We start from the raw sequence: 13,122 nt of genomic DNA on the forward strand, positions 1-13,122 counted from the left end.
TTAGAACTTTCGGTTCAGACCAGATGCCTTGGAACCCTAGTGCTTTCAGAGCTCTTCCGCTACTTCTGCAATACCAAATGTAGCTTCTTTTAGTGTCTTTTTGGGTTTTGCAGGGCTCCCCCAGCCTAGGGCTGAGAGAGCGAAAAGAGCTCATCGGTTAGTCTGAAGGCAGGCAGGCAGTACAGGCAGCTTTTCCCAGACTCTCCCAGCTCCGGCTTTTCATGCATACCAGCAGAGCCGCTTTTTTCCTCCAGTGATTGAAACCATCTGGACTGCAGGGGGGTCACGTGTGTATGAGAAAATGACATAAAGTTTCAGACCCCCTTGTGCTTTGCTCCAGACCCAGACAATTCTTGGTCGGATGGTCGGAGGTGAGGGCCGGTCCAGTCTGAGGACCAACTCCTCATCCTGCCCCCTACCCCCATCTTCCCATCCACAGCACCCTCCCTTCCCCCTTTGCGCACTCTCAGCGCGGTTTTCTTGTTCCCTCCAGAGCCTCCGAGCACTCCCCTCCGCCAGGCTCCAGCAGCCCACCCTCTCTGTCTCGGGTGGAGGCACACCTCCTCCACGCCCCCCTCCACTCAAATCTGTCCTCCCTCCCTTCTCTCTCGCTCCAGCCGGGCCGCAGCCCCGGGCGCGGATGCCCGCCCGACGACCGCCCTCTCTCCCGGAGCGGCTCCTCCTCCGGGCTGTGCGGCTGCAGTCAAGCCCCCATCCGTGCGAGCGCCCAGCCTGGCTGGGGAGCGCAGAGGTAAGTGCGTCCAGGCCACCGCCCGGGCTTTCCCTGCCCGTCTTCCCGCCCGGAGGTTGCTTGCTTGCCCCAGTGCCCTTGCTTCAGGCCGGGTGGCGGACAGGAGGGGCGCCGGTTCCGGCTTTGCCTCTGCCGCGCCCTGCCCTGCCGCTGCAGTCCTAGCCCTTTTCCCGCTATTCACCACTCCTTGCCCCCGAGCTGTTCCAGCTCTGTGAGTATTTGCGTTTCGGGGCCTCCGAAGACACAGATGAGCTGGGTTGGTGGGGGCTGCCCTCCGGGCGGTCGTGGCAAGCTCTACTTCCCGGCTGGGCTGGGGCGCGCAGTTGGGGGTGGGGAACATGGAGCCGAGGGTCTGGGGAAGTGCAGAGCTTTGGCGTGCGAGGAGGAGCCCGAAGTCCGAGCGGTCCTGGGACTGGGCTCTGTGCGAGCCCCTGGATGCGCCCGAGCTGCTCTGTGGCTCTTACCTGGAGCTGTGCTAGTTTGTGTGCAGGCTCGTTCAGGAGCGCGCGCACACACACACACACACACACACACCCGCCCCCCCGCCCCCCGGAACTCAACACACACACACACCACACCACACACACACGGAACTCAAACAAAGGAAAATTAACTTGGCACTCTATCACTTTGATTACCTTTCCTTTTTTGCCCTTCTTCTGAAGTGCACTGAGTATTAAAAGTGTATTTTTTTAGTGACCCAAGACTAAAGGAACACACTTTAGCCAAGGTTTATGTTGTCTTATTAAAGAATTTAGTAGTTTGTAGAGTTCAAGAGACAGAACGTTTTAAAGTGTTTCTGAAGAGATTATTGCATTTTCCTGTGGTCTTTATGAAAATGTGCTTTATAATTACTTGAACTGAGTAAAACAACTTCACTGAGAGAATTTGCCTTAATGCTGCTTTAGTCGTCTCTTGTTTTTATCCCCATGCAGGTGTTTCTGCTGTTTGTGCAGCAGGGTCTTGGGAATGGTGAAGGGGTCATTATTCCATCTCCAGGACTGTTTTGAGCTCTTATGTGCGCATATATCAATTGGCCATCTTAGGATAGGGCCACAGGGTTAAAACCCAAGTGACTGTATTACTGAGTTTTTTTTTGTCCTCCAAGTAATATTTTCAGAAAGTGAATCCCTTCATTGATAAGATTTTTCAGAAATAGGGGTTTCTAAAGGATCAGAAGTAGTCTAGGTTCCAGAAAGCTCATAGTTTGTCTCCCATGCTGAATTAAGGACAGCACAAAGCAAGAGCTCAAAAAGAACCTGTTGAATGCACAGAGTGAATTAAAGTTTCTTGGACTCTGCTGGCTTAGCTGAGAGTTCCGCTGTGACTACATATGTTAAAGCTTCATTTTCATTTACCCAATAAATATCACGCTTGGAAAAACTCCCCAAGATATGGGCGAGATTTGCTCAAGTGTATGTGGGAAGTGGTATTATCCCCTAACTGGGCCAGAAGGGCAACTGTGTCTTCAAAGCATTTTTTTTATTGAACACTTAAATTGTTATTGGCTTGATAACTGATAAAAACTTTGTTCTTGTGGACTTATCGGGGAAAGAGGAGTGACACAGAAGAATAAAAATTTTAGATCCATTGGTTTAGAATATAAGAATTGTAGAAGCTCAAAGGAGAAAATGATTATGAGCCAGGATAGCTTCATAGAAGAGAAAAGATTTCAGTTAGGTGTTGAAGCAAAGTCTGGTTCTGAAATTAGTGGAAAGTTGATGGGGAGAATTTTCAAGAGAAGAGAGTAGACCTTTTTGGTTTGGAGCTAGGGAGAGAAGTGATACTTACTGAGCATCTACTCTGTGCCATATGCCATGTTCTCTCTTTCAACCTCTAGTGCTGTGAAGTAGGTATTGCTGTTCTTGTTTTAAAGAGAGATATCTAAAAGATAAATAACCTGTTCAAGATCACACAAATAGTAAGAGGTAGCGCTGGGATTCCAGCTCTCTGTGGTCTGACTAAAGCTCGTGCTTCCACGGCTGCCTTCAACAATGGCAGTGGAAGCTTCAGTTTAAGCAGGTCAGCTTGAATTCTGGCTCAGGAGCTAGAACTTTATCCTATAACATTTAAAGGATTTAAAGATTTTTGAGAAAAGAAGTGATGGGCAGTGTTTTTAGAAGATTAATGTGACATCTGAGTTCAAGGAATGTGACGCTCATTTTAGGTAAAGTGCAAGATGTAGTTCTTGATGAGCAGGTTAAAGAAAATGAGTGTAGTCAGGATATCTAGGTGTGTAAATTCCTGCCCCCTTTCCCATACCCTTCGATGGCTTTGTTCACTGGGTAAGAACGGGTTGCACAGACCACAGGGCTGCCAGGGATTAGAGAAGAGCTGGGTGGGAGCAGGTGAGCTTTGGCATGGAACGTGTATGTGAAGCAGCATGACCGCCGGTTTGTCCTTTACGTTCCCCATGTTTCACAATGCTTTGGTGAAAATTTTTTTCTTTCCTGACAACCCAGGGATGTAGATCAATGTTATAATTTGTTTAAGAGCCTTCCTAAGTGGCAAAGTTGAGCTCCCAACTTGGGAGCTTTAGGCCTCTGCCCTAGAGATGTAGTTTAAGTTGAGATGCCCTTTCCTCCAACATTCCGTTGCTTCTTATAAATGCTTTATTTTAGAACTTGGCACTAGCAAGGTAAAAATGAATTGAAATTACCTTTATTATTACTAAGACCAATTAAGAGAACATGTACATTTATTTCACTTTTTGTTATGGAGGAGCAGTAGGATGCCTTTGGGTACTTACTGTGTATGGGACTTTAGAAGACATCGGAAAGCCAGGATTTAGACATGTGCAAAGCTCTTTCTACCTGGCCACATTTCTTACCAGTTAATTGTGTTGTTCATATGTACAACTAGGGAGCTTACGGGGCCATTGACTACCCAAGTTTATAGCCAGGCCCTTTGATTCTTTGCAGATAATGGGCTCAGGAAGGGCAGCAGTGGGTGGAGCCATTTTGCTGAAATTGTCTCACACTTTGAATGCATACAATCTAGATTTCTTGTTCTTCCTTGTGCAACCTCTAGGTCTTTTCCTCCTCTGAATGTGTCAGTGCTCTGAAGAGGGCTCTTAGGCCAAGGAATATCAGGTAACAGGAAGTTACACAAAAAAGGGCAGCTGACAGAAAAATCAAGTTTGTCAACTAGAGAAGTTTTAACTGATGTTAGAGTCAACCGTGTTTCTTGTAAAATAAAAAAAATGCAAAACCAAAATTTGATCTCAGTTCTCCAAATCAATTTTTACCTTTAAAAGCCTCTAACTGGAGAGCTTGCCCTATTGAATGAGGCTTTGGTATGTGAAATTCTCACCAGCACCTCTAAATGCGTCAGGACATGACTCGGTTTGGGTTTTGGACCTCTGAGGAATGTGGCCTCTCAGTGTAGGGGATTTAGAGTCCAAAGATATGGGTTAAGTTTCCAGCTTTGCCATTTATTTAGAAGTGTCTGGAATTCGATGTTGGAGGGATTGCTTAGCTCAGTTTATCTAGTTCTTTTAGATCAGGGTAATCTCTCAGGATGAACTGTAGTTCATGCTCTGATAAGTCCCTTGGTTCCTTCTCCCATTTTGTATCTTGTATCACCTGAAAGCCATTTTGTTTTATCTGTAGTCTGTGGTTATAGATGAGAAAGGAAAACCATCTAGGATTTTCTCTGGAGAATGGCAGATCTCATCGTTAATTTACTGGTGATCTTTTGGTATGGATTTCTGTGTGAATGCTCTTGAGGTTAGTTTTGAGATTTGGAGTCTGAAAAAGAGACTTTGGCAGTGCTCTTGTTTAAATGTCAGAGATGTTTGGTTGCATTTTTGGCTCATTTCTTACACAGTTGTTAATGTTTTTATATTTGGTAAGCATCTGTCATTTTTATAATTTATTAAAGGAATGATTTAGATTTTCTAACATAGCTAAAAGCTTAGAAAAATAGGACTAGAATATCCTTTTGATGCTCAGATGTAATCTCCTAGTAGGGTAGAACGCTTTAACTATTTTAACCCACTCCACCTCCAAATATCCTTAAATCTCCACTTCCAGATATCCTTAAATCTTTCTCAAGAGATTTGCTCTCTCAGAAGACTTCACAACCTCTCCAGGAAGTGTTTTCTGAGCTTTCCAAACTGATGATCACAGATTATCTCCTTGTTGTTAGCCTGAGTTTTCTTTTAGAGTTTCTTACTTTTACTGTTTTCCCATCCCTCTTCAATGCACAGTTGTTCACAAGGTGGACAAGTTGTCTTTCCTAACGTCAGCTACCAAAAGTGCAGATTGTCTCTTCTGTACCCATCCTTCCTTTCTCTTTCTCTGGCTAAGCAGGCTGAGCTTTCTCTGTTTAAGTCTTGCTTTTTAGATCTATTATTATACTTGTTGTTTTTGTGTTGTTTTATGCAGGAAGTCAGTATCAGATATGTTGGCAATTAGAGCTTTCAGATTGAAGGGAGTCTTTTGGAAATAAAATGTGCTTTCTTTCTCCCCTATCAGCATGAGTAATTGTGGAACATATGTAAACTCTGGAGATGATCTTTTAAAACAAATTATCACCAAAAGAATGTTGCTCAAGTCCTTTAAGGACCTAAAAAGAATCTAGCCTTTGCAAGATTGCACTAAAAGTACAGACTAACCCAGTTAAGGCCTTTCTAGAAGCGTGGGAATCATTTGTTCAAACTGGAATTTAGGACCCCCGAGCAAATATGATAGAAACAATCTGCTTAACCCTTTATTAATAGCATAAGAAAGAAAACTTTTTAATGGATCTCTTGTGATAAAGGGCCATAGTGATTAGGATATACTGCGAACTCTGATTGTCAGTGTTCTGGAAACTACTTTGAGTGGACAAGTGTCAGTGTTGGTGGCTTTTTGTCTCTTTGACATGAAGTTGGGATCTTGGGTGTTAATTTAGCTGAGGACGAGTTTGAATATAGATATTTGTGGATTTTTCCTCCTTCTCCCTTCTCTTCCCTTTCTCGACGTCTAGAGTAGAGTAGGTACAGCCTTTAATGAAAGAGTCAGTGTCTTGGGACATTTTGTCAGACACTGGTCTTCAAGGAAGCACTCTGTATTGCTGTCATTCATACACTCTGGTGTTCAACTAATATTACTGTGTATCTGCTATGGACAAGCATTGCTTTTCTTCAGTGAACATGCTTAATATTAGCTGTTTGATGAATTGATGAGTGGGTAGAGTTAAGAAGTTACTACGAAGTAATTTTTGGATACCCTCGATTAGAGTCCTGCTGTGGAGAAGTGGTTGTTTGTACGTCACTCTGGCTTCTTCTGCTCTAGGTGCTGAGATGACCCCTAATGAAAAGGCTCAACATGTGGGCATATATTTTCTAGTGAGTGAACAGGGCCCAGTCAGTTATTTTTGCTATTAGTCATGTTAGGTTACATTTACTGTTGCTGGGAGCTGCACTTAGTTTAATATTTCCTGCATTGGAAAGTGCCCAATGAGTTAGTAGTAAGGATCACCTGGAGAAGTTTTTCCTGAAAGTCTGGTGTTGCCACCTGAGCCAGGGATGGATTCTAGGTGCTTAGACCCGAAGGGCTTCTGCACAAACCAGAGTGATTCTAACACTGTGATCCAAAGGGAATGGAAGTTTTCCTGAAATTTTGTACTACCATGGGAGGGGAATCAAAGCTTTTTGCTTCTCAGTGGACATTAGAATCTATACACAGAGACCTAGGGATGAGGAAAACCAGCTTACAAATGAGTATTTAGTGCTGTATAGGGAAGAGGAAGGGTGTGGAAAAATGGGATTTAAGGTCAGAGTATTCATTTGCGTCGTTAATGTCCAATTAATCAGAGATAACAGCTGTGAGCGTTTTGTTGTGCTGTTTTTTTTCCCCACATCTGTGTTTTGACAGGTCACTGCCTTGAATTAGAATAGAATTTAGGACCAGAGTGTTTATACAGAAAGTGATAGCAGAGTCATGGGAGATGGGCAGAGGCCACTTTGTATCTTATTTCAGATGGACCATTTTTAAAACCCCCATAAGTGGCTCAGTGGTCCAAATTAGTTAGAACTAGCATTGCTGAAAGGTATTAGTAAAATAACATTCAGCAGCCTTTTGTCTATTCCAGATTTAGATATAAGCAAGAAAGCCAGTCAGGGAGCAGTTTCAATTGCTCAGCTCTGTCCACATTCAGATCGCCTACTTAGTTCCTATATCCTTGTCATTGTTACTGGTCCCTGGGGGGCCAGGGGCAGATCTCAGGATCTGAGGCTCAGACGTGGTTGAAGCCACATCAAGAGTTGGTCCTGGTGTGTCAGCATTATTTTCTGTGATTATCACCAGGGCTGGGGGTGTGGGGAGGTACGTGGGTGCCACAGGGAAGAAAGCAGAAGGGCTTATAGTTCTGTGGAAACTGAGTGAAGAAATAAACTCTTAGAACTTCTTTTTCCCCTCATTGACTTGCACCTTTGTTCTGTTGGAAACTCTTATCACTTGAGGTCATTTTATAAATACTCGTAGCTACTAGCCAAAGGCACTGTGACGCCTGTGCATTGATGGGAGGAGTCCTCCTAGATGATTCTCTGGATGTGTATTTGGCTGATCCCGTTTCTTTCCCTTTTTTTCACCTAAGTTTTGATGCTGTTGTTGTTGTTGTTTTTTTTTAAGGAATAAATTGGCTTCAGTGTCCTGTCCAGATTTTTTTAGGGCTATGGGCACTGGGGGCCGGGGCCTGAGTGTGGCATGTGGCCAGGTAGGAGAGGGTTTTACACCTAGACAAATCTCTGGGAAAGAAGAGACAGAAAAGTTTATACACAAAGCATAAGGATTGGAAGTCAGAAGGGAAAATGGCACGACAGATGCTTTGGCCATTGTGACTATCTTTGCCAAGATAGGCCTGATGTTGATGGGGTACTGTTAAAGATGTCTTATAATCCACATTGTTCCTAGAAGAAGAAGAGGCTTTTTTTTTCCCTTAAGAGAAAGTATAGTATATTCACGATAAAATTTTTAATTTGCATGATGTGTCCACAAGTGAGTTTCAAACACCCTAGTGTGTGTCTGACTCCATGCCAAGCACATGGGGGTATACAAGTATATGAAAAACAAAAACAAAAGCAAAAAACCCAACCCTGAACTTAGAACATATAATTATTGCCTAAAGAGCTTTATAAAGTATTGTTAAAAAAATAAAGTATTAAGTTATAAAGCTTTATTATTTTTAAAAAAATATTTATTTATTTATTTGGCTGCTCAGAGTCTTAGTTGCGGCACATGGGATCTTCGTCATTGTGTGCAGGATCCTTAGTTGTGGTGTGTGGGATTTTGTTTTAGTTGCGGCATGCGGGATCTAGTTCCCTGACCGGGAATCAAAACTGGGACCTCTGCATTGGGAGTGCGGAGTCTTAACCGCTGGACCACCAGGGAAGTCCCCAAGTTATAAAACTTTAAATCGTGAGTCACTTACAGGGGACTTGGGGCCCCAGACAAGGTTTAGGATATTCAGGTTTTTGGAAAAGTTTGGGGTTGAATGGAGGCCTTTGGAGATGTCCCCCAGAGCTTGGGCTCCAGGCCCCTTTTCTTCTCTATCTGCACTTTTCTTAGGTGATCCCATGGCTTTAAAGTACTAGCGTTCATGGAATATTTACTTTGTGCCAGACTCTGTTCTAAGGGCTTTACATGCATTAATTTAACCTTCAGACAACTTTGTGATGTAGGTACTATTACCCTCACTTAAAGATGTGGAAACTGAGGTCAGAGAAATGAAGTTTTTTGAGATCACACAGTTCATAAACTGAAGAGTCAAGGTGTGAGCTTAGTTGGAGACTGGATGCCAAGCCCTTAACTGGTTCTGTTTAGTCTTATAACTGGTCCTAAACTTCTTTACCCATCTCTTCTCCACATAACAACTGAAGTATTTTGTTAGTCCCCTTCTTTAGCCCTCATAAGGAATCCCACCCATCACACTCAAAAATAGAATTTACATTTACTACCAAGTCCTTATGTGCTCTAACCCCAGCCCTCCCACCTTCTCTCCACCTTCCTCCCCGTCTCCTCTGTCTCAGAGCCTTTACCCTGTACCTGGGATGCTCTTTTGAACGTTGCTAGTTTGTACCCTCACTTCATTCAAGAGTCGGCTCAAGTGCACCTCCTTGGGGAAGATTTTCCTGACCATCCTATGTAAACTACTTAGTCAATCTTTAATCCTTGCTTTGTTTTTGTTCCTAAAATTACATTACATATTTGTGTGTTTTTCCTGCCTGCTTTCACGAAAATAAACAAACGCCATGAGATTAGGGAGTTGGTCCATCTGTTTACTGGTATCTTTACTTTTTAGAATAGGACGTGGAAAGTTTTCTTTAAATATTTGTTAAATGAATAAATGGTGTCATATGCGTTTGATGTTCATGTTTAACATGACTTTGCTTGGATCAAAATAGTGGAGGGGAAAGGGATATAAAGGTGATATAGGGGCTTCCTAGGTGGCGCAGTGGTTAAGAGTCCGCCTGCCAATGCAGAGGTCACGGGTTCGATCCCATCTCCAGGAAGATCCCACATGCCACAGAGCAACTAAGCCCGTGTGCCCAAAAAAAAAAAAAAAAAAGGTGATATATACAGGTCTGGGTCTTACTTGGTTTTATATTTATTACCAAGGCTTTGCTGTAATATCTGGCCAAGAAAATGCTCAGAAAATCTTAGTTGAATGAATGCACTGTTTCATTTGTTTTGAATTCCAGACATAGGAGTTCAGAGAAGGGAGAAAGTAGTGTGAACTGGAGTGCTTAGAAAAAATTCATGGAGGACTTGTAGACTTTGGAAAAGAGATGGATTTGGTTGGTCATATAGGAATCATAGAGTAATTTTTTTAAGCTGGGAGGATTATTAAGATGATCTGTTCAATCTATCTGTTTATAAACAGGGAAACTGAGCCCTGAGAGGCAAAGGCCTTGTCCAAAGGTACACAACTAGTGTATGTCAGAAATGTGTCTGGAATCCAGGTTTGATTCCTAGGGGTCAGTTTCTTTACTCTGTACAATGATGTTGGCTTGTGTGGGATAGAAACTGGCATGGAAATTAGGCCATCCCAACTGAATCAGCAGGTTTATAAGAGAGACCCATGGGAGATACAATAAGCTGAAGAAGTTAAAGACCAGATCCTGGAGGATCGTGAACGTTATTGTGAAGACTTTAAATTCAGAATGACAGGGAGGCATATGAAAATGCTTTAAGTCTTGCTCTGTCTTTTCTCTCCAGTGAAGGTGACTTAATTGGTGGTATAGAAAATGGACTGGAATTGAGGAAAGTGGAGCCTTAAGGAGTTGGGAGGCCTTTCTAACAATCCAGGTATTAGTGTAGTTAGGGGCCTAGTAGCTTTCAGTTTTTTTTTTGTTTTTGGAAATTTGTGGTGGTTTTTGAAGATGGCGTAATTTTTTGGTAAGATGTGTATACCCACATTTCTAAGAGAGTTTGGGAGTAAAAAGCCTGGAGAACTGGTATTTTACCTTAATTCTGTATATGGTTATAAATAACATTTTAGTATTTAAATGATAATTTCTCTTAAGGAAGCCAAGCCAGGTTAGGAAAGTAGGGATAGACGATAACACTATATACTAGTGTGAAATAGTGATGGAGGGGATGGGGAAGGGCAGAAGGAACAGATGGACAGTGAATGGGAGCAGCTTCCAAGAGAGGGCCTGGACCTCTCTGTCAGAGGAGCTGTGCTGTGGCTGGGGAGTCAGGCCCCAGGGACCCCAACCTTGCACTGTTTTTTTCAGAACTCAAGAGCCCGATGGAAGTAAGACCTGCCTCCTGGGCCCACAAATGCTTTGGGTGGATGGGTTGTGCTAAAGCCCAGGCCCATACATGTAGTCCACATAAATTTTCAACCAGAGATGATGAGAATAGATTGATACAGTCCTTACCAGGCCAGTGAATTGGCTCAGGGTATGATACTTAATTTTTTTTTTTTTTTGGCATCAAAAAGAATCTGAGAGTTTATTTTTTTATGTTGTAACAAAATTTTGAACCGAAGAGGAATGTGCCTTTTTAGACATTTTCAAAGAAAATATTTAATACAAATTCTTACAAGAGAGGTATTATAAAATTAACTGTAGTTTCAGTGAGCATTTATTATTAATTGAGGAGTGACAAACTCTTCCAGCAAGTCAGGTTTATTCACATATAAATCAAAGATGCTTGTATTTCAAAGTGTCAGTGGATAAATTATTTTCTGAGCATTATAAAAAGCAGTTCAGTAACATTAGATGAAGCTATGAGGTTGTTAATGATTGTAACAGTGTTGAGCCAGGCTGAAAAGCTTGCTCAGGTTTTGCATGCATCTGTGCATCCTACCGAGCTTCTGAGCACTGATTGCATATTAGGTACTGGATTAAGTGCTTTGGGGAATTCACAGATTAATGAGATTACAGTCCCTTTATATTTCAGAGCCGATCTTTCATGCTGTATCTCCTGCCACTTCTGATAATGTCTTACACCTGAACCACACCACACTCACTGCACACTGGTTCCCAGTCTGTCTTTCACAGCTACAGGTTTTGGCTCAGGCTGTTCTTTCTTTGAGAATGCCTTTCCTTTCATTTTTGCCCAGCAAAAATCCTTTGGGGCATGATACTTTAAAAGTTTTTTCCATCCTCAGGAATCTTTTTCCATCTCTAAGGAAAAACTTTAAAAGTCAGCAAGAAAGTGAGAACACAGACCTTCAAATAATATCTCATACTGGATCTGAGAGTTTGGGTTACAGAAAAAATCCTACAGTATTCAGCATTCAACAAATACTTATTGATCAGGACCTATTAAACACCAGATACTGTGCTGAGTATTGGAGCTTCAATCTTTTGATCATATTGCATGAAATGTTATTAATATAGAATAGTAACGTGTGATTCTATTTTGCATTAAGTTCTTTAAGCCCCTAAGGTTATATAGCTTGGTCCATAAGCCCTGGGTTAGTTCAGACTGTTCACTTATGCTTGCATTCACTTGTTTAATGTATACCGTGTAACAGGCAATATGCTGAATGCTGCGGCAGTTTTGAAGAAAAGTAAGAACTGGTGAGGGTCCTCAACTGGTTGACTGGAATTTCCCAGGTAGATCTGGCAGCTTCCAGTTTGCTGGGATTCCTGGCCAAGAGGGGAGTGTTGTCAGCAGTAATGTACCCCCTTCACTTGTTTTGCCCACACTGTGCCCTCCCCTCTCTCCCTTATGTCTGCTCCTGACCCCATCTTTAAATTTAAGAGAAATGAAAATTAGCTTCTTTGCATTAAGTTTGGGACGTTCCATTCAGGGCAGTACTTCCTGATGAAACCTGTAAGTTTGAAATCTTTCCAGAAGAATTTCTCCTGCCTGTGTAATCCCAAAGAAGAGCTTTCTCCATGGGGGCTTTTTCCCTTCCTCTGAAAGTTGCTTTGCCTGCAATGTGGACACTGGGCACGTGGCGTTTGGTATTTCTCAGGCTCTTTACTTCCGCCTGCTTCAGGGGCATGGTGTCTTGTTTTCTTAGAATGAATGACACAAATGAGGGGGAGGCAATCATGCTAAATTTTCCCATCATTTGGAAAAAGCAGCTGCTCAGAACAAAAGAAGACAGATGCAAAAGAGGAGTGTTTTATTGAGCCTTTTTGGATTGCCATCCAGAGTGAGGTTGTTTTCCCCTCCTTTGCTTGGCATCTGGAACCAGCTTGTATACTGTTTGAGGTTTGCTCGCTTTCTTCTTGTCTGTGGGCTTCTTTAATAGAGAACTACAAAATACAAAAGTATCTTTATCTTCAACTTTAAATTGGTTCTTTTAAAAATATAATATGTGGAACTTCCCTGGTGATCCAGTGGATAAGACTCTGTGCTCCCAATGCAGGGGGCCCGGGTTTGATCCCTGGTCAGGGAACTAGATCCCACATGCCACAACTAAGAGCCTGCATGCCACAACTAAGAGCCTGCATGCTGCAACTAAGACCCGGTGCAGCCAAATAAATAAATGAATAAATAAATATTTTAAAAAACATATATATTATATGTGCATTGTAGTATATTATAAAAAAATTAAAAGCTTCACTTTCCCAACACCCAGAGATCACCACTGTTAGTATCTTTGTGCATCCTCTTCTAGATCTTTCTCTAAGCATATCTATGAACATAATTTGTATTTTTTTTTTTACCAAAGCAAGATCGTACTATACATACTGTATTTCATTGTCCTATTTTTAATTATCTTCACTTTTCCTGTTCAGTGAATTTATATTTTAACTAATATCCAGGCCATGTTTCAGATTTCCCCATTGATCCCCAAGTATCCTATCTTTTTTCCCATACTGACATTGAACCTATAACCACACGCTATATCTGGTTGTTTTGTCCCTTAAACTTCTTTTAATCTACCCAGTCAGTCCCTTTTGTATGATATTATCT

At 42.2% G+C, this 13,122-nt stretch overlaps 1 protein-coding gene across 3 annotated transcripts in view; it reads left to right on the forward strand.

Moving 5' to 3' along the window:
• Positions 1-356: 356 nt before the first annotated feature.
• The window catches only part of DENND2B (DENN domain containing 2B), a 152,762-nt gene continuing 139,996 nt past the window's right edge, over positions 357-13,122 (forward strand). For all 3 annotated transcript variants that reach the window (XM_057750140.1, XM_057750142.1, XM_057750141.1), the window contains exons 1-2: positions 357-371; positions 618-751. The gene's annotated coding sequence lies outside the window, so the exon portion shown is untranslated. The remainder of the gene's footprint in view (positions 372-617; positions 752-13,122) is intronic.

Source organism: Hippopotamus amphibius, chromosome 9 (genome assembly GCF_030028045.1).
Source record: "Hippopotamus amphibius kiboko isolate mHipAmp2 chromosome 9, mHipAmp2.hap2, whole genome shotgun sequence".
In the NCBI taxonomy this organism is placed as follows: domain Eukaryota; kingdom Metazoa; phylum Chordata; class Mammalia; order Artiodactyla; family Hippopotamidae; genus Hippopotamus; species Hippopotamus amphibius.